Raw genomic sequence first — 20,964 nt, 5'->3', positions numbered from 1 at the left:
TTGTTTCGCAATTAAAAAAAATTAGCACGGCCGATTGATTGTGGAGATCTCCCTTAAAACCGCGCGGTCGAAATTGAGCAATCGTAAAATTGAACGGAGGTCAAAGGTAAGCTGGAACTCCCTCTTTTCGCTTTCTAATTTTCTAGTAGTGGCCCTGCAAAAAAAACGAAACGGAATCAAAGCAAATGCCACGACGGCGTGCCGTAGTAAGCAATAGCATGCATTTTCGTTATCTGGGCTGCTCTAGATAACCAACGCAAAAGCCGAGTTTAGCGGTTATCGAAGTCAGCTCACACGTTCTAAATCGTTTTTATCGCTGCGCCGAATTCGCGTTCACATTTCGTATGAAGCGGTACATATGTAAATTTTCCTATACTTAAATGAAATTTGAAAAACTGCAAAGCGAGTTACCGTTACACCGCTATGAATTAGTCGACAACGAATTTTCCTGGATGCCAGTATTCCAAAATTCTTAGGCATAAAATATTCTGGATATAACCTTTCTGGGGGCGAATAATTCGAGAGTTCATTTTACAGGAGCGAATATTTGGGAGTCTTCGCACCTTAATATTTGCCTAAATAGTTCAATCGTTTATTGGTATTCCTATAGAATCCACACAAAAAATGAGTACACGAAAGCTGCCCCACAAAAAAATGATCCCGTGTCCCCTCTCCAAATAATTCGCAGTAACAAAAATTCACACTCAGGAAGGCCAATACCTAGATGAATTTGTCTATACAGCGCGTTTTCGAAAAGTTCCAGTATTTCGGACGTTTCTTGGAGAATTTATTAGGAATTACTGCATTTTTTGGGGGTGAATAATCCGCGACTTCATTTCACAGGAGCGAATGCTACGGACGCACGGACACAAACGCAAGAAGATGCAATGTTTGTTGACAAACACATGTGTGTTATATCGGGATCACATAAACTCAAGAAGGTGCGAAAAGGGTGCCATTTTAGGCTTTAATTTCCCTTGATACAGATATCTCTTCTAAAAGGTGCAATATTAGAAACACGGTGTCAAGGTAACCAAAAGCAAAATGGTGTAAAATTTCTCACTTTTTAATTTAGTTGTATCAGTATAAGATCAGCATTATCAAAAGACACAAGAAAAACATTGGGACATTAAAATTGATGACTTTTCACATATTCTGTTCCTCTGATATAAATTTTTCTTTAAAATGTTGTAGTATCAGGGTCACAGAAACAAGGAAGTGAAAATGTATTTATATACCTTTAGTTAATATGTTTTACTGATACAGACTTGACACATGAAATCACATCAAAATTTTTTTAATAGGTGCATCGCATTGGTGAATCAATAAAATCATTTAGAGCAGATAAAACCATTCTTTGTTTTGAAGTTTGCACTTTTTTAAATTGTTTCTGGTTTGTTTTCTATTTTGACACATTAACTCTTGAGGGATGGGACGCACAAACTCTGAAAATGTAGATATCGAAAAGAACCGTCAAATTTTGGACCAAAAAACCGCCCCCCTCCCAACCTAAACAAATGTTATTCCCATTTTAGCTGATAATGTCCCTTAACTTTCAAACACTGAGAACAACAAAGAACAACAAGGAAACATGGAAAAGTGATCATTGGTCAAGCTAAAGAAAAGAGTTTAAAGCAAACAGTTTCTGTTGGTTCAATTCAAAAATCAAAAAAGTTGGCATTCTTTGTTCTGCTGTTAGTATTTAATTATAGTGTATAATTTGCGCTTTGCATTTAGGAAAAAGTAAACAGGGAAGACGAAAGCATATGCTACAGCCACATATGCGTGGGGGAATAGCGATTTCTTTAATAGGTATCGTGAATAGCATCAATAAAGGGGTGCATATGGATATAAATTCACATGTGAATTCTGAATATTAAATATCATTGATGATATTCAGTATGCAACGTTCAACTTCAGAGTTTATTTATCACTGCGGGCGTGCAGACAGTTCCTGAGAACTGAGTGCAGATTATGCGTCGGTTGGCGTCATAAAGAAGTAGACATTGACATTCGAAATAAAGCAGTGGCCGCTGTTTGATTATGCAGCCATTCTGATACAGTTTACATCTTACTCAAGAAGTCCCCGCGAACAATCCGGTTTAATTTATTATTGATGAAATTCTAAACTACCTTTAACCGTTGTTAAATGCATCGCTACCGATAAAACGAAATATCTAAATAATTTCATGTGCGATTAAAACGTCCGCTGTACACTACTTTTGGGCAATAGCGAAACGGCAAACTTTCCGACTAATGGATAGTTGGACAAAATAAAATACGTATAAATCTTGCATCCTACAAGTTCTAATTTACATAGTACAAGCCAGTATCAGACAGATTAAGCTCTTAATTGAAACTTGCGTGAATATCTTTTATTAGCCTTCGATAATCTTTAAGCTCATTCATACGATGAGTTTTTAAACTTTTCTTCTTCGATTTATGCGATCTTACAATGCGAAACACAACCGCTAAAGATGTGGAAATTAGATTGCGAAAACAATTCCATTTTAAGATAAAGTATAAATTAATGATCGGATAACGACGATTTAATAAAATAAGAATGCATCGCATTGAAGACAATTTAAAACGCAATACCAGTTGTAAATGGTATTAAGTGTAAAAAGTAGTAAGAAAATTGTTCCGTTTGATTGCATCCGTGATTTATACTTGCTTATTAAATATAATAATTAACATCCTGTGTTTGTAATTATTGTTAATCATCCATTTATGAGTAAGTATGCAGAACTATAAACGTAGCAAGGAGTGTAACCTTTTTTACAAGTCAAAATGCAGATGTTTGTTTAACGATACTACTTGGGCATTTATTAGTTAATTAGTTGATTTCTTCATCAGAAAAGTTGCGCATGGTTGCTCGACAATTTCCACCAATTCAAAGCTGAAATTTTGGAAGCATTGGAAATTCTTCATTACCCCAACGAATGAAGCAAAGGCGAGGAGGTAACTGTAACTGACTCTGCTTCCAAAATTGTTGGTTTCTTGTTGTCCCGCATGAATGTTTCGCTATGAATTGAATACCAGTAGCTGTGTTATGGGCCTTGGTCCGAGGAAACAAGATTTGTATAAAAGAAAACTTTTGCAGAATTTAAATTGGTTAAGTAAAAGAATATACGATGGGAATCTTATTAAACGATGCCAACCCCTAAAAAGAGAAATAAAACAACAGATAATATTGGAAAAGAAAAATCACTCAAAAATTTAATCAACAATTCCTCTAATAAAAATAAAACTAGCAGCTGGAGCTTAGTTAACAAAGTCATATGTAAATAAACCATACCAAAATAAAAGAAATAAATTATAGGAATAAAACTTTAACATGTTCGAATGATGTGGCTGCAGCATATAGCCAATATCTATCAACTGACATGGTCAATAAAATTAGTGATAATTTTGAGAGAACATCGGTTCGTGAAACCTTCAAACGTAAAAAAATACTGAACGTAGCATCTACGAGTATACCTCCTCAAGTTACTATGTCACATTCATTTAAATAAGAACAAACTTGTGAGGAATTGTGATATTCATAGTTTATAACACAATATAGGGATTTTGTAAATTTTAAGGTTAAGAATAGTACTAAGTCAGCAAACCATGTCGGTGTAAATTTCTTTAATAAGCTTCCAAGCGATCTGAAAACTATTCAAAATAAATGTATATTTAAGCGGAAAGTAAAAATGTTGCTACTCAATAATTGTTTCTATAATGTGAACGAGCCTCTCACTTTTACTACACATCGTTAGTGTTAATGATTGAAGGTTTATAATATGTATTATTTATATGTATAAATTATGTATATTTTAATAGTTTGTTTTATTTTATATATGTTATATAACATTCTTAAACGTAACGTGAGTTGGATTTCTTCAAGTATAACTTTCCAGTGTTAAGGTCATTAAAACAAAAATGGTGCTTATCAACTACGAGTATATACACTTGCTGAATAACAAGGCGGTAAAAGTGACGTCCAAAATTTGGAGAGACACGTAGAGCTAGAGGGGATTTGTTGGTTCTTAAGTTTGTGGTAACTTTCCTCATTTGAATTAATATTTACATTACACCAATCCACAAAATCTGTCCAAGAACTTCAAGAATTACTATTTTGTCACTTTTTTGTACTTTTTTCGATTCTTTTCCGAAAATTTTAAACGACGCGACATCTAGAAGAATTTTGTCTTGATATGCTTTTGTCCGTTTATTTGAATTTACAGCTTTTGTTACTTATATACTGTGAGACTGCGTCAATTACCTTTTTCATATGGATAATACTAAATTATACGAATAATAATAAGACAATTATTATCGTTATAATCGAACACACCGTTTTCAAATGCTCAAATGCGATTTTACTGTAGAATGGTAAACAGGTACATTTGTGGAGATAAGTCAGGCCCGGGGAGAAATTTGACCTCTATTTGCGATAACATTAAAATTTATGCCAGTTGTGAGTTAAACGTGTAAAAGTGCGGTTGATTCATTTGTTTTGGTGATAATATTACAAGGCAATGGGGGTGAGTTTTGGGTTATTTATAAACAATAATGTTGTTATTACTTTAATATACAGCACACTTGTATATCAAATCTGGTATGGTTAACTGTTTTTATTGCAATTTTGTTATTTTTTCAAAATAGTGTTTTCGTCATGGGGCGACGTAGCATAAAATTTTACTTGACTTGCCATTGGTCACCGGAAACATTGTTAAATCGACCTGCTTTTCTTTCCGCGTTGTCAAGAACCAAAAGTCGAATCTGATAAGAATAAGGCGATTCATTTGGGAAGGAAATGAGGATTGTCCGATCATCAGTTGAAACGTTTTCGCAGAAACTTTTTTATCTATTTTCGATAAGCATCTTTGTACTCTCTTTTTTGACGGAAATACACGTTTTGAACCACCAGGAATCCGAATCAAACAAATAGATAGATAGATACTTTTATTCTTTACCAGAGAGGTGTTGAATATTTCAAAAAATTTACAAACATTAACAAGCATAAACAAACAACAAGAAAATATAAATATACATATATAGTTAAAAATTAATAAATACTAAACTACGTAAACTCACTCAATCCTGGAAAACATCAAAGAATTCCTTTAAAGAATAAGAAACAAAGGAATTAAGTCTCATTCTTAACGTTTTTTTAAACATACCAAGTGAAATAATTGACTGTTTACCCTGAGGAATGCAATTGTATATCTTCACAGCTATTACTGTATGTGAATTATTAATAATTGAAGATTTAGCTATTGGTATTCTAATAAGTTGAGCATGTCTTGTACTGTAAGCATGATAGTCGGAACTCGGAGTTACGTTTAATTTTAAACAAGTGAAGGTTACACTGTACATAAACTACAACTACACATTCGAAAATAAATAAGTTATATACAGTTGGTATTTTTAATTTCATAAAATGGGGGCGACACGAGTCTAGAGGCCCTACTCCAACTAAAACACGAATGGCTCTCTTTTGCAACTTGAAAATATTTATGACAAATTTAGAATTTTCCCAAAATAACAAACCATATCTTAAATGAGATTCGAAATATGAGAAGTATGTCATTTTTAGTGATTCTTGACGGCACATCCGTTTTAATTGCCTAAGAGAAAACAACGCTTTTGTTAGTTTTGATGTTAAAACTGAGCTATGCTCTTGCCAAATTAGTGCACGATCAATATTGAGACCAAAAATCTTACAGGTGCTTACCAAAGAAATTTTAAGATTTGTATCGGTTGTACTCCCATTTCCGGCTAAACGGCCGAACCGATTGGAATGAAATTTGGTACACATATTCTTAGACTAATTTTTGAAAACAAATCTCAATGATCTAACGATAGTGAAGTAATTATAATGATTGTATAAACGCACCATTATTCTCAGTTACGATATAGAAATGTTCAGCACTCAACGCTCGATGTGATGATTACAGCATTCACATGCTGAAACCACACGTTCTAAGTAAAGAGCTTGACTCAAAATTTACTAAATTATTGCGTCACTGATCTTCACGATCATAAAAACTATTCCCCACGCACAAAAATAATGTGGCTATGGAAGATGGGCATTCATTGCAAACTGTCTTGAATTTATTTGTGATGTATTCAGGTTTTAGTTACCTACTTTATTTTATAGCATTTGTTAAATTGAAATTTTAATAGGTTTCAATGAGTAGGCTAAGCCGCTCTTTAACCGTAAAGGTTGATAAAGTGAAACAGATGATTGTTCATTCCAATACATGTCATTCTTATTTCAAAAAATAAAGTTAGTGATAATCCGAAAAATACTGTCATGGAAGAAAAAGTTACAATGAGGAAGGTGTTACGTTCATTCTGGGCAAAAGTAACAAAATTACCTTGAGATAGCCGACCCGTGTGGCGCAGTTCAGATAAAGTTGAACTGTGGTGTTAAGGGTCCCTGGTTCGAATCCGGGTACGGGCATGGATATTTGTAAGTGTATAGTAGGTTGGGTTGGTACAGCAGTCTTGACTGAAACCCCGCCCACTCAAAAATAAAAGCAAATAAAAAAAATAAACACACGGTAAGCTCAGGCAAAGTAGAGGTGGGTCGGGGTGAATATCGGGATTCCTGTACACTAGCCAAACCGGATAGGCGTCACTTAATTTAAGGTTCAAAAGAGAGGAGAGAATACTTGCCAAAAAGGCCAAAGGCAGACTAAGAGATCCTCGTTCTAGTCTTGACAAGCTAAAATAAATAAAATAATTGATAGGGATAGAACATACAATAATTTAAGTGAAAATCGAGGGTGATTTAATAAATGATTTTAAAATATTACAAATAGGACACTGTGTAATACATAGATGTGCAATGCAAATATTTAAATTTAAATTAATTTTTATTAAAAAGAGGCCAACACGTAGTTGGAAGAAGTATTAATATCAAAACAGGCTTCCGCAGAAAACAAGGGAGCTATTAACTGAATATCAAACAAATGTAGTAGTTGCAATTCGATTGTATCTAAAACCAGAAATCATTTAATCAAACGTGTCAAGGAGTCGTAGAAGATAAAAAAGATTAGCTTCGAACTTCGGGTTGCAACCTTGTGAGCTCCAAAGGGCGCGTTCTGCTTTTTCTGTAACAGAGAACAACACAAACAAACAAATAAGAGGGGTAGTGAGTACGCGGCACATAAAATATAGCGAAAGCAATTCTAACGTCTGACACTCAGACAAGTCGGATACTAATTCGTAATTAATAGTCAATAAGAATCATAATTCACTTACGTTAACTAACCAAAAGCTGAAAAGCAATATTTTGACTTGACCATGGATTGCTCGTACACACGGTAATATATATAGGTACACAAAAGGGTGTGTTTGGTATTCGGAATAATTTTGTTCTTGTGATTTCGTGAAGTTGGTCTAAGTTTTAAGTTTTCGAAATTGAATTTCCTATAATTGGTTACGGTCCAATGAAAAATAAGTTCGGTACCTTGGATTTTGATGAAGCAAATAAAGAGTGCTAAAATGAAGGCATAAAATTGTATCACCACCGCATGGAACATAATTGGATAATCAAACTTGGACAAATTTGTATATAACTTATATCTTCACCCCCTACGTTGCAAATTATTGCAGTAAGAATGACACAATATATCGAAAAGAGAAATAAAAGTTGACATATTTAATGGAAATAAAATACCCCTCTAGTTTTATCTCGCAAAAGACTATATGAGTAAGCTGTTAAATATGAAATTATAACTTAATAGCCTTAGTTGTAATATTTCGCTTAATAACAAAGCAAAAAGATTGTAGAAAATTAAAATCGAAAATCAAATTTATTGGAATTTTACAATCTTCTTTGAAAATTGCGGGATATTATGTACTTGAAAATATTACCGTGTATAAACATTACAATTTTATAAAACTACTTCTATAATGCATAAACCTATGTCCACCCGATATGGTTCCAGAACATTACGACTTTATAGCCAATATTCCAAGCATAAATTTAATTTTTTATTTGGCATACGCTCTTAAACATGTCAATAAAATTATTAAATTGTAATCATTTGTTTATGTAAAAATTTTGAATTTTTTATACCGCCGCTTAGTTAAAAAAAATAACATTTACTACCATCGTAAAAATTACCGATATTTGTCAAGAGGATTTTATGCTTCCCCGGGCGCAGTGTTAAGGTTCAGGAAGCCGCTGTCATGCCTACTTCGTAAAAGTGCTATCCGGTGGATGTATAGGAAAAAAAACCATCTTACTCACATAAAATCAATTAGCATTGGAATTACTTAGATAAAGTCATGCGATAATCTCATGTAATAAACTTGTTAATTGCTAGCGAACCAATCAGGACTCTTTATTGGTTTTCACGGTCCCTTATAATAAGGCTAAAGCTGACCATTGAATTTTTTAACCGTGATCAATAGGGAATAGCTACAAGAAACTTCTGTCTTGCTCTTAATGCAATAAATAGATAACGTCTGTAAAATATATGCCCGCGGTCCGGTTTACTGATTACTACTGAAACAATTGAGTTCACCTCTAAGGATCTTTCCTACGTAAAAAAAAGAAAGAAAATGCTATCATCGCGTATCTAGAAAAAAGAGATGGGTATTGCACGTAATTGAAAATATTCCTACTTCATTAGTGGCAGTAGTAGAGTTTGTTCTAGACGGGAATGTATCGACTACCTGTTTTATTATATAGACTTATGTGGCTCTGTTCTGGTTTGTCAAGAGTTCGTCACGACCGTTATTAATTGGTTTTTTTTCAGCAAATGAGTATAATGAATGAATTTTGTTTATAGCTTCATTTTAATAGATAAAGGATTTGAATATGTATTTAACCTTATGGGAGCCTATATTTTAATGACTTCCGCATTTATGGGCGCACAAATATTTTAATGGATTTTATATTGAATATGGGTGATTAATTGCTTATTGATTATTAACATCAATGGAGATGGTAAAATATTCGGGTAATCCTAGCTAAGCTAACCTAATAAATAATACAACAGAATGTTAGAAACTCGACAAAGGTTATGTGCCTTGCCCCAATTGTACAATGTACATGGAAGTGTCGCCAAAGTAAAAGTAGTATTTCTCTTGACCAAACATACAGAGGACCAGAACAGATCAGATCAGTTACTTACTATTCTTCGGTTTTGTGTTGATGTCTTTTTGGTTTACTCTAAATAATTTCAAACCCAATATTTGTGGTCTTTTGTTGCCAATACCGACTACTTTTTTATTTTGCTATAGCGCATTTTTGGAAAAAAAATACGCTATTATATTCGTTATGGCTGGCTGGCTGACTGTCCGACTGAGATCTCAGCAATTACAATAGCTAGAGACTTCAAATTTTCACTAAAAGGTTTCTGATGTAGTGTAGATGTGGAGGCTCTAGTCTATTTTGAGTTAGATTACTCGTGACATCGATAATTTTAAACTTTGCCAATGATCTGCATTACCATGCATATGCTGATTTACAATTTGGTTTTTTCTTTGATTAAGCAGATCGGGAGTCCTTCCTGATTACTTTCTTGAACATAGACACAAGGTGGGAAATTTCTACTGTGAAAGTGTTTTAATTTCTGCCGTGTAATTGTTTTAAGTATATTGTGTATTCTCTGTAGGTATTTGTTTTATACTTGTATGTTTAATGTGTGTGTTTTGCTGAAAACCAAGATACTGTAACGTAAATTAAGTACGCGACTTAATTATTTACAATTAATTAACAATATATTTATAACAGTTTTGAAATAAATTGAAAAGATTATTTATCACTCACATTAACACAATTTATAACAGCGCGAACTATTTATTATTTCGGCGTTGAAATTGGAACTGTTAAAACGCAATTCAATTTGCTTATATAGCAAACTCGAGTGCTCGCGAATGTTCTCGAACATTACGTCATATTTCCCGGAAAGTATGATGGTAATTTTTCACAGAATAAAAATATCTGTTTCTCCCTTTATCGTTTCCAGGACATTGTTTTTTACCATGAAACTGTAGGGTAGTTTTAATTGCATCAATTTTAGATGTTGTTCACGTGTAGTATCCTACGCTACGATAAGATTGACTAATAAAAATTCGCGAGACTGCATTGCACAAAAATATTTCCCACAATACCAGTTTTTTGTGAGAAATGTTTGAAAACTGTATCATTTAATTTTTTTCTCGAAAGCAGCATTAGATCTCAACTTGTAGAACAAAGATACAGAAACGGAGTAAACTCAGTAAAGTGAGCGTGCGGGTTACCAGGCACCGATATTTATAGTGACCATATATTCTACTTATGGCAAACATCAGAATTAGACTTAAAATTGTCAAAAGAGCACGGAAAGAAAATGGAACTTAGGCAAATTAAAGTCTATGGACAAGGAAGAAGTAGGAGAAATTGATGGGTGAAGAAATAATGAATCTAAAGTCGCCACAAGTCGGGAAAGGTGTAGAGTGTAAGTGGAACAGAATCAAGGCGGGAATAATCAAAGCAGGTGAAGAAAAAGTTGGATATAAAAAAGAAATCAGATCAAAGAGCCTTGGATAAATCAAGAAATGATAGCAAAGATGGAAGAGAGGAAGATACAAAAACATCAATACCGAAGAAGGAATAAGACAATATCGGAGGCAAAATACGGAGTTGGGAAAAGAAACTGATGAAGCTAAGAAATGGTGGTGGGAAAATCAATGTAATGAAATAGAAAACCTTGATAGGATAGGAAGACGCGATATTATTTACGACAGGATTGAAGCGGTTACCTGGGATAGATCATCAGGAGCTGTTTGTAGCAATGAGATGGAAGAAAGGAATGGGAAAGAACTGAAAGAAGAGAAAGAAATTCTGAGTCAATGGCGGAGTATACTACTACATAACAATTGAAAAACTAAGGCAATTGGAACTGGAAACTGAAAAATCAGTTTGTCCTGACAATATAGGAGCCAGTATTGTGCTTACCGAAGTAGAAAGAGCAATAAAAGATATGAAATTAGGTAAAGCTACGGGGATAGATGGAATGAGGGGAATGGCGTGAAGATTGCCTGAAGAACACTTCTGGCTAAAAAGAAAGGGACAAAGAAGTGTGGTGAGCATAGAACAATCAGCATGATAGAATATTGTTGACACTGTTAAATAGAAGGCTAATAAAAGAACATGTGACAGAAGAGCAATTCGATTCGAATTGATTTGGTAAAGGCATTTGATGTTCTGTGGGAATTGATGGACATTTTAAGAGAAAAATGTGTAGATTGGAAGGGTAGAAGGCTTATCAGCAAATTGCAGGCGTAAATATTGGAAGAAGAATTGAGCTTGTCATTCACAAATCCTTTTCCCAAGGTTACACGGCTTTGGAATGACGCGAACAGGAAAGCACAACTTTGTGGGTTGTGCTGAAATGAGCCGTTAGTTGGATACTAGGGAAGACCATTTTAGTCACGTTACTAGATTTTAGAATCTTTCCAGTCCGTATCTAATTCAATGCAGCAGTCAGATAATAACCAAGATTAAAGCTGACATGTGCCTTTTTGGGTTGAAATATGTGGGAACGATCTGCGGCTATAGAATCCATCCATATACCAATAAGCACAAAGGCGTAGTTCGTATAGATTTAGATCTGATTGTCTTAACGCGCTTCAAGTAAAGCTTATTCGAGTCAAAAAATTACTTTAAAGGCAGGTGAAGTATATTAATCCTCTTACCCTCTTTCATTCTTTAAGAATTCGTTTTACCATTTAAGATAGAAGGAACACTTACAGGGTGCTCGAGCAGGTGTATACGCACCTGTCCACGAGCGGCCGGTAAAGTAAACCCAAGCACATGTTACACCTGAATAGCTAATGGGAGCCGTTACACCCCAACGGACAGAAGGTGTCCGCCATCAAAACCGACGGCTACGGAAACTGATTACGTAGATACGACGGTTATTTTGGCGTCAATTTATTGGAATGAAAAAACGTTGCGCAACGGTTATTTTTATTTGAGTTAAGTTGTAAAGTCAGGTATTCCGATAATAAAATGTTCAAATAACAATAACCGGATTGGTTTCCACATAATATGAAGCTTTAACACGAAGTCATGCGGAGTGGAATTAATTGTGCTACCAAATCATATCATTTGACGTAGTGCGTGACTTCCACTTGCATATCAATTGGTAAAAGTAAATCGTGCTAACGTAAGTTGGCGATCGTTATAACCGTTATTTGGAAATGCTAATTAAATTACTTCATTCACTAACTGAAGGAAGCTAAACTCTCCCCTTTTTTGCGTTGTTTTGTTACAAGTGTGTAAGCATTAAATTGACCAAGTGATGGTTCCAATACGTGAAGCATGAAACGGGTAGCGTGAAATCATTGGTTATGAGTGTTAGTGTAAAGCATTATGACCATGATTTTAACAGGGTGGACGAGATTCCTGCTATGATATAAAATTTTTCACACTTTACTGATGCAAGGAGCTTCGAAATGTTTCACCTGCAGAGTAGAATTCGCAGAAATCATCGAATCATTTTACTTTCGAGTAAAAAGTCTTGCCTTCTGCTGAATACGAAAATTAAGATGGCGACTAGACCCATTCAAGATTTGTGGTCTCGTGAAGTACATAAAACTAATTTAAATTTAAACGTATCCTTATAAAGAGTGTCCCAACGAAAATTTGTACTTAGAACTACAATACAGACATCGTATGCATACATAGGTAGTCTATTTAAAAAGTCCTCCCTCGTAAAATACAAAGAGCTGAAACTAAAACACCAACAAACCGCAATGAAACTTTAATTAAACTTACACGTTACGAGAGCAAAGCAGTGATTTTCAGCGACCATGATGACAGCCTTACTGTCGAAACGCGTGCGTTTTATTAAAGTTGAAACTGAAGCCCTTTTCAAAATGAATTAAGGAGTCGAACTCATTTGAAAAGGAAATGAAGCTGTAAAGTGAAATTACAAAGTAAATGGTGAACGAATTGAAAACAATGAATGGATTTTTATGAAATCCCAATGTCAAACCAAAAGCCTTAAGTATGTAAAAAGATCCATGGAAGTTTCAGAGCTTTCAAAGTCTTAAGTGGACAAACATTCATTATTTAAAGTATAATAACCACCTTGATGCGAAAGCGCTCAGAATTCGTTTTTTATCAACAATATTAAGGTTTACAGGCTTTCTGTTTCAAAGTTTATTTACTATATCTCCAATGCGGAAACAATTATGGTATTGGAAAAGGGACTATAGTAAAAATTGGCCAATGTCATGAGCACCGACAATAGATATACTGCTGGAACAACCCTCTTACACATGTAGGTATACATTGGAGAAATCCAATCGAAGTTAATGCTCTTAAGACCTTCATAAAATAAAGCTGTTAATTGGAGATATATTGTATGCAAGCTGTGACACACAGTATAGGAGCAGTTAATGAAAACGTGTTCCAAACCCTTATAATCGTATAAAATAGAAAAAATGTTAGAAACGTATGCTTGCGCGATTAAGACGTTGTGCCCGGGTGCACCATCCTGTTGAAACCAACAACTTTTGTTTTTATTTGTGTGACGTACATAGTTGCATTCGTAATAAAAAGTGCTACTAAATACAGTGTGTAGGTTCTTATCGTCCAAAAAGTTGATGATCCGAGTCCAGTACTCCACAGAATTCCTTCCGCTTTGAGGTTTCATAGATATGGCCTGGCCGGTGACCTTTATTAAGAACACCCTGTATAACAAGATAAAATATGCATGTGGTTGATATGGAGAAGTTTGTGATTTAATTGCAATCAATTTGAGAGGTCGATTCTCACTTGTACTGCTCGAAGATGTACAAAAATCCAGAAGCATCGCGATTTTGTTATTGAGAAGGTTCAGAGCATGTGCAAGGATCTTTTAAAAGGAGATGAAGAAGGTAGAAGAGTTTCCGGTGACGATTTTAATGTAGCTTCGTTATGGTACTTACATTTGTTGCTATTCACGAAAGACCAGGAAATGCCAACTAACAGTATAAGTAACATTGGTGAAAGTGACACAGAGCAAGATTTGGAGCAGGATATAGACCACTGTCCGAAACGTCCGGCCCTCCAAAAAGGAAAAATATGGACAATAATGATAATTTTCTTTTAGTTCCCGTTGGGCTTGTGCCCAAATAAATCCCGATCTTTTTTCTATTATTTTACCCACTCACTCACTTCTGTTACAACACATTTTGCACTTCTTTTGTAAAATTTTAGTGCATGTTTAGCAGCGAAGTCTATAATTTTTTTCCTTTTCAGTACCTAGCCTTCTAAAAAAAATTACTGCCAATTAAATTGTAAAATTTAACTTATCAGTAGGGCAAAAATAAGTGTTTTTTCGTTGGAATTCATTTCACTATTGACACTTGACTGACTTGACGTTCCCAGCCGGTTGGTTTTGCCGCGCTGCTAAAAATCGCCAATGTGAAAGCAATCTTATTTTTGCGCGTTACGATCTCCCGGTGTAACACAACAGACCCGGCGATCCTGACAGCACACGGTATTCTAGATTTCATAAGTTTTCTAGTAATTCATTCACACATTTCTGCATTTTTTTGTATACATATTAAGCATATGCATATTTTATGTTGTCGTACAGCAAATTGATTAATATTTTCAAATACCGTAAAATCTCGCATTTAATAAACAAAACTTGCATCAAAAACCTGTTAAACCGGAAGTGATACTGGAAGTTTCAATATGTGACCGGAAAGATCGTAATGTCACAGATAAAATTATATTTGACACATTCTTCGTATATGTAATGTAGTTCTCCATTATTTTGGGTTCGTTGTAAATTCTTAGGATATAAAAGGAACCACAAATGTTTATTAAATTTCTAAAAGGCGATCGATTTCGGGTTTTCTATCTACCCATCATCAGGCCATGCGTCATTTGAATTATATATAAAGCAGCAACATTGATTAAAATTGGATAAAAGTGTTAAAAATTTACATTAATGAAGACGAAGGTACACGAGAATATCTTGACTAGGAGACCTCTTATATGGCAGCAAATATAAAATTTATTAAATTAATTTTGTTAAAATTTTATAAATGTTATATTTGCTGCCATATAAGAGGTCTCCTAGTCAAGATATTCCGATGTACCTTCGTCTTCATTAATGTAAATTTTTAACACTTTTATCCAATTTTAATCAATGTTGCTGCTTTATATATAATTCAAATGACGCATGGCCTGATGATGGGTAGATAGAAAACCCGAAATCGATCGCCTTTTAGAAATTTAATAAACATTTGTGGTTCCTTTTATATCCTAAACATTCTTCGTATTTCGCCAAATAAAAGAGATATTGAAGTGAGGTCATTATACCAAAAAAATGTAACTGACACTGAACTTTTCAATACTGTATACTGGCGATACACATGTGTCCTAACCTTAAAAGGTATAAAATTATTTATTTATTTATTTTGCCTTTATTTTTGAGTGGGCGGGGTTTCAGCCAAGGCTGCTCTACCAACCCAACCCACTATACTTACATTTACAAATATCCATGCCCGAACCCGGATTCGAACCAGGGACCATTAGTACCGCAGATTCAAGTGAACTGCGCCACAGGGACCGGCTAAAAGATTAAACCTACAAAAAGGCAGAAAGGCCTTGCGCTATTTTCTAATACTAAAAGGTTATCATGTTTTCACTTTCACTTTGACTGCATGTAGTTTTTTAAAATTTATTTTGGATTCGTACTCTGAGTGAAACACTAGATACTTGATAGATAAGCAAAAATAAACTCGCTATCGGCCGCATGTCCAACGAAACTGGATATTAAAAATATCTCAAGCAATCCATTAAGACCATCAAATTTTATAGTTCTTCGGCCGAAATCCTTACAGATAAAGTTATTTCAATCAAACTAATTTCAATAAAATTAAACGTTTTTTTGAATTCCTCGTTATATTAATACACACAAACAGATATGGAAGGTGTTATGTACTTCCATTATAGGCCGCAAATACAGCACACTAAACACGATTAAAATTTAATGGTATCAGCGAGGGAATTTGGAGCTGGACGAATATTTCAGACTTATCTGCATTTTAAGCATCTCCACTTTAGGTATCAGCCACATAAAATTTGATACTTTACCAAATATAAAAATTCGAAAATTAACTGTAGATGTATTTTATTACGGCATTCACTAAATCATTTCGCCGTAAGGTAGTAGAAATTAATTACGGTTTACGTTTTTGATAAGAAAAATTAATGCCATCATAAATTTCTCAATATTTCCAGTTAGTTGGAATTGTAATACGGCCTAAAGATAAAATGTCGGGATGCAACGATTAAAAAGAGGGGAATTGCAACAATTTCGCTATTATGTACCTATGTATATAAAATCGAGAATTTAATTCCTTAATTACGTTGTGAAGTTGAATAATTCTAATTTACATAAAAGTAACATAATTATAAGCTCTTCTTGCATCAGTTGTCTGTTTAGCTAGATCTGCTTATATGTAGTTAAGGATTAATTCTCTTCTTCGCAATGAGACAGCTGATGCGATCTCCATTTCAGATATGCGATGGGAACAACAGTCTCATTAATGCAAAGCTTGCCCACCGCGAAGGACTAATAGTCGATGATAGTTTACATACTTAATGTTGACCTAACGTCGATAATAATTCATCTTCATTCGTGAATTTTAAACAAATCGGAAAACTTACCGGAATTAGTTTGTTTTAATCGGGATTCATTGGACAAGCTTTTCTGAATGGTTATGGTATTCTAAGCAAGGCAACAAATATGAAGGAAAGAAAAGCTGGTGATGTAATTATTTGAAAAGATTGCTATATGGGTGAAATACTGAGCTCCACTGGTGGATTGGAAGTATACTAAGGGATGAAAGGAGATACTTTTGCAAAATAAAAAATCGAAATATACAGAATTCAATTCAGAAATGTATATTAGAACAAGTATCTACTTAAAATAAATTTCTCTGAACATACCTCCAATGTTACATAATTATTTGTTAATTGCTTTGATGGAGTGCCTAGTGTTCCTGCTAACACATTAAGCTGCGGGTAACCGAAAGGCGGCTGGCATTTGAAATTTTATATATAAGGAGGAAAATTATAAACCAAAGTAAAAACCAATAGCAGCACAAGTGTATCAGAAATTCTTTGAAAAAAATGACAACCCCGGGCTAAACGGGAGAATTCATCACGCGACCATCCTTTGTTCGCGTTGAGGAATGCGGCTCTAAAATTCGAAAAGTTAATTGGCCGGTCCGCCACTGTCCGGTAGCGAAGCTTCAACCATTAAGTCATGATACCACCTTAAAAACTCACCATTGTTCTTACGAAAAGATCCGATATTAAGATGTTCATGTACGGTATATGTTATTGTGGTAGGACCTATACAAAATTCGTTCCCTAACCTGATTAATCTCTTCGGCAAAATACTGCAACTTAGAATTGGTAAAACACAATTATCCTTAATTTGTTACTTCTCTCTCAATCTATTCGCCCTCAACATGCGATCCAATAACATCGAACTGCCGATGATAATATCTCCAAAGCCAATTAAATTTTCGTAATTCGACAACTTCACCAGAACATCGCCGCGTACAGCTTGAATTGGAGTTTATTTTTATTAGGAAATATTTCCGTCAATGAAGGTACTTAAAACAGTAGGTTTCTTTAAGTTAATTAGAAGTTTTGCCACAAATTTATGAACTCGTTAGCTATATAAAAACCATAATGTACACTTTTCAATTATAAGTATTCTCGGAACTTGAGAATCTCGTTAAAACTTCTCAGCGGCTGGATTATAAGCGTTATTAATGTAGTACCGAAAAATACACGGATTTCTGAAACATTTACCGACAGTGACTTACTTAATTAATCTACTAACTGTAAGGGTGCGACACAGTGTCACGTATAAAGTTTAAATTTTGTGTGAGCACTGAAGACAGAGAGAGGATAATCCCTAATCATGTAATTGGTTTAATTATAGCTTGTAAGCTTAAAAAACGATTTGTTAGGAAATTCAATGGAATGTTTTTGGTATACCCATTAATTAATTACCGTGAGAGCATAGCTCAGTATACTCTTATTCTCAAGTGTTTTGGTAAGATGACATTTTACGGTTTTCATTCTGGCTTAATTTAAAACATAAACTCTTGTATATAATTAATTTCCATGTATTTTGCTCAAGAATTCGGCGGGATATTTTTATAGACGTTACATAATGGAAAAGCTTTGATCCTTAGCCCATTACAGCATGAGATTTGCAGACTTTTTCGCGTAGGTACCTTACCAGTAACCGAAAGTTAGGTATGCTGTTTACTTTAGTTGTTAGCCCACGATTGATCAGCGTAGGCTATCCAATTTGATTTTGTGGACTTACATGGTAACACTACAGTCTACAGGGCCGTAGCTAGCACGAAAATTGTAAGGGTGCAAACGAAATGTTGGAGGGTACACTTATTGTTTACAAAAATGAAGTCTCGAGAGAGTTGTTTGTCAAAAAAGCAAAAAATATATTTAAAAAAAACTAATTTTATCCAATCCATAACTTCAGATTTCAGATATGTCTGAAACTGGTTATTTAAGCTTGTTACTTTTGAATCAAATTGCATAATTCTAATAACCATTATTGTACTCATACTACAAAATGTAGTACGTATGTAGGTATTATAATTATCAAGAATAATCATTTTTATTCAATTTTATTGTGATAATTATGAACAACAATAATATTGTACATTTGTGATAATTAATTTACAATGTACAAAAATAGCACTATTGTAGATTTTTATTTTACGATTCTGATCGTGATCGGTCAGAGGGTGCCAGGCACCCTTTGGCACCCCCCTGGCTACGGCCCTGTAACACTATGTCCCGAAACATTGCGCGTTTATATTAGTAACTTTTTCGGCAACTTTTTGCGTTAGGATTTTTAGCAATATTTTTGGTTATGCGTCTATGCGTTAGAATTGTCCTTACTATTTCTTGTATCTTTTTTGGTGATTTTTTGCGATACAATCGGTCTTACTAAATGTAGTGACTTTTTACGTTACGACCGTTCTTATTATTTTTAATAACCTTTCTGGCGACTTGCGTTGGGATTGGTCTTACTTTTTTTAGTAATATTCATACTGCCTTTTTGAGATAGGATCGGTTTAACCATTTCTAGTTAAATTAAAATTAAATTAAATTGAGGTTAATGGACTGTTTTGTATTAATGATTTTTTCAAATACTGTTAATTGAGTGTTAGGTAATACAGATTTCTTCTTTTAGATTAATGGAACGGCATGAGAGGCTATGAAGAAATTTAACCAAGCTCAACGAGGATCTCGGTGAGTCATTTGTTACCAATTTTTTCAAAAAATGTTAATTGAGTGTAAAATCATACTAATTTCTACTTTTAGATTAATGGACTGGCAACAGCAATTGTATAAATTTCTCTGTTTAGATGAGAGATGAAATTGTATAATGTCCTTCCGGCACATGTCAAATGTATTACAATGTTGGCTCCTTTTAAAACCAAATTAGAAAAATTCTTCAATCAATGGTGCTATACACACTGGATGATTTCTTTACGAATATCAAAAAATGCTAGTCATATTTAAAAAAAAAAAATAAATAAATAAATTTTAATATATACACCTATTTACATTTCTTTTTTATAGATATATTTATATTATTTATTGTACTTTATTGTGTTTTTTATACGTTGTTATTGTGTGACAGTTACACCACATTCGTGGTTGAAATAAATGCTCTCTCTTTCTATTAGATATTAGATTAATGGAATGGCATAAGAAGCATTGGAGAAATTCAACCAAGCGAACAAGAATATTGGTGAGTCTTTTGTGATAACTAAGGATTTTTTTAAAACATGTCATTTAAGCGCAAGATACCTACGTACCTACACACCATTTTCTGTTTAGATTAATGGAATGCCATAAGAATGAATGAAGAAATTCAACTAAATGAACACCAATATCGGTCACTCTATTGTATAAGTAACTTTCTCAAAAGTGTCAATTGAGTGCAAAGTAATAACACAGTTCTCCTTTTAGATTAATGAAATGAAATAGGAAACAATGGAGAAATTCAACCAAGTGAACTATACTATATCTATTCACGCAACAAATTTTGGCCAATGTAAGAAGAGACCCGGAAATGCAGGGTATTGTGAAAAAATGTAAGACTGATTTTTTGTTTAATATTATTGACATGAGTTAATACGTTAACAAATGATCAATTAAAACAACAAACTACCTATAATCTGGTTGGTATTACCTTTAATATAACATTTTAAGAAAATATTTCTGGTTTCGATGTTTTAAGTTAAACTCGATCAATAAGCACTAATTTCATTCTTAAATTGCTGCAAAAGTTGTAACAATTATAAATTATGTAAAATAAAGTACATTTACTACGTTAAAGAAACACCGGTTCTACGTTAAATTGTTTTCACTACTAGCGTCATGACATGATTATTTAATTCTTTTTAAAAAGTTAGGCTTTCTCAATTATTTGTTCAAAGTGGTTAATACGTTAAGAAACAAACATCGGAATACGCTGTCCACTACTAGCGTCTGATGACATGATTATTAACCTTTTTTCCACTTGTAAAGTAGGCTTTCTCGGCATTTGTTCAAAGTGGTTAATAATTTTTTATTATTAACTAGTAGTCGAACTGTCACGCTGTCACTTTTAGAAAACACAACCCGCTCAATGAACGTTTAGACAAGTTCTCTAAAACGAATAATTGCCACCATTCGCAATTTCCAGAGAAATTACATACCTAAAATTATCACATTTTGAAAAAATTCGAACGAAATTACTCTTTGAAAAATCTCAATGACAGAACAAAATACGGCCTGTTTGACTTGTACTTCCACGTACTTGATTGACATGTTAAATTAAGAAACAAACAATTCTGTCCAACCGTTAACTCTCTTATCAATATAATATGTTAATTTAGAGGATTTCGAGTGCTAGTAGT

At 33.9% G+C, this 20,964-nt stretch overlaps 1 long non-coding RNA gene across 1 annotated transcript; it reads left to right on the top strand.

Annotated features, from left to right (window-relative positions):
• The first annotated feature begins 4,361 nt into the window (after positions 1–4,361).
• LOC116175477 lies at positions 4,362–19,612 on the top strand. The gene is made up of 3 exons (XR_004146322.1): positions 4,362–4,529; positions 19,248–19,306; positions 19,379–19,612. It is a non-coding gene; the product is annotated as an uncharacterized LOC116175477 (long non-coding RNA).
• Positions 19,613–20,964: the final 1,352 nt, after the last annotated feature.

This window comes from Photinus pyralis, unplaced genomic scaffold, assembly GCF_008802855.1.
Source record: "Photinus pyralis isolate 1611_PpyrPB1 unplaced genomic scaffold, Ppyr1.3 Ppyr1.4_LG7, whole genome shotgun sequence".
NCBI lineage: Eukaryota > Metazoa > Arthropoda > Insecta > Coleoptera > Lampyridae > Photinus > Photinus pyralis.
This window is presented reverse-complemented; position numbering and strand designations above follow the sequence as displayed.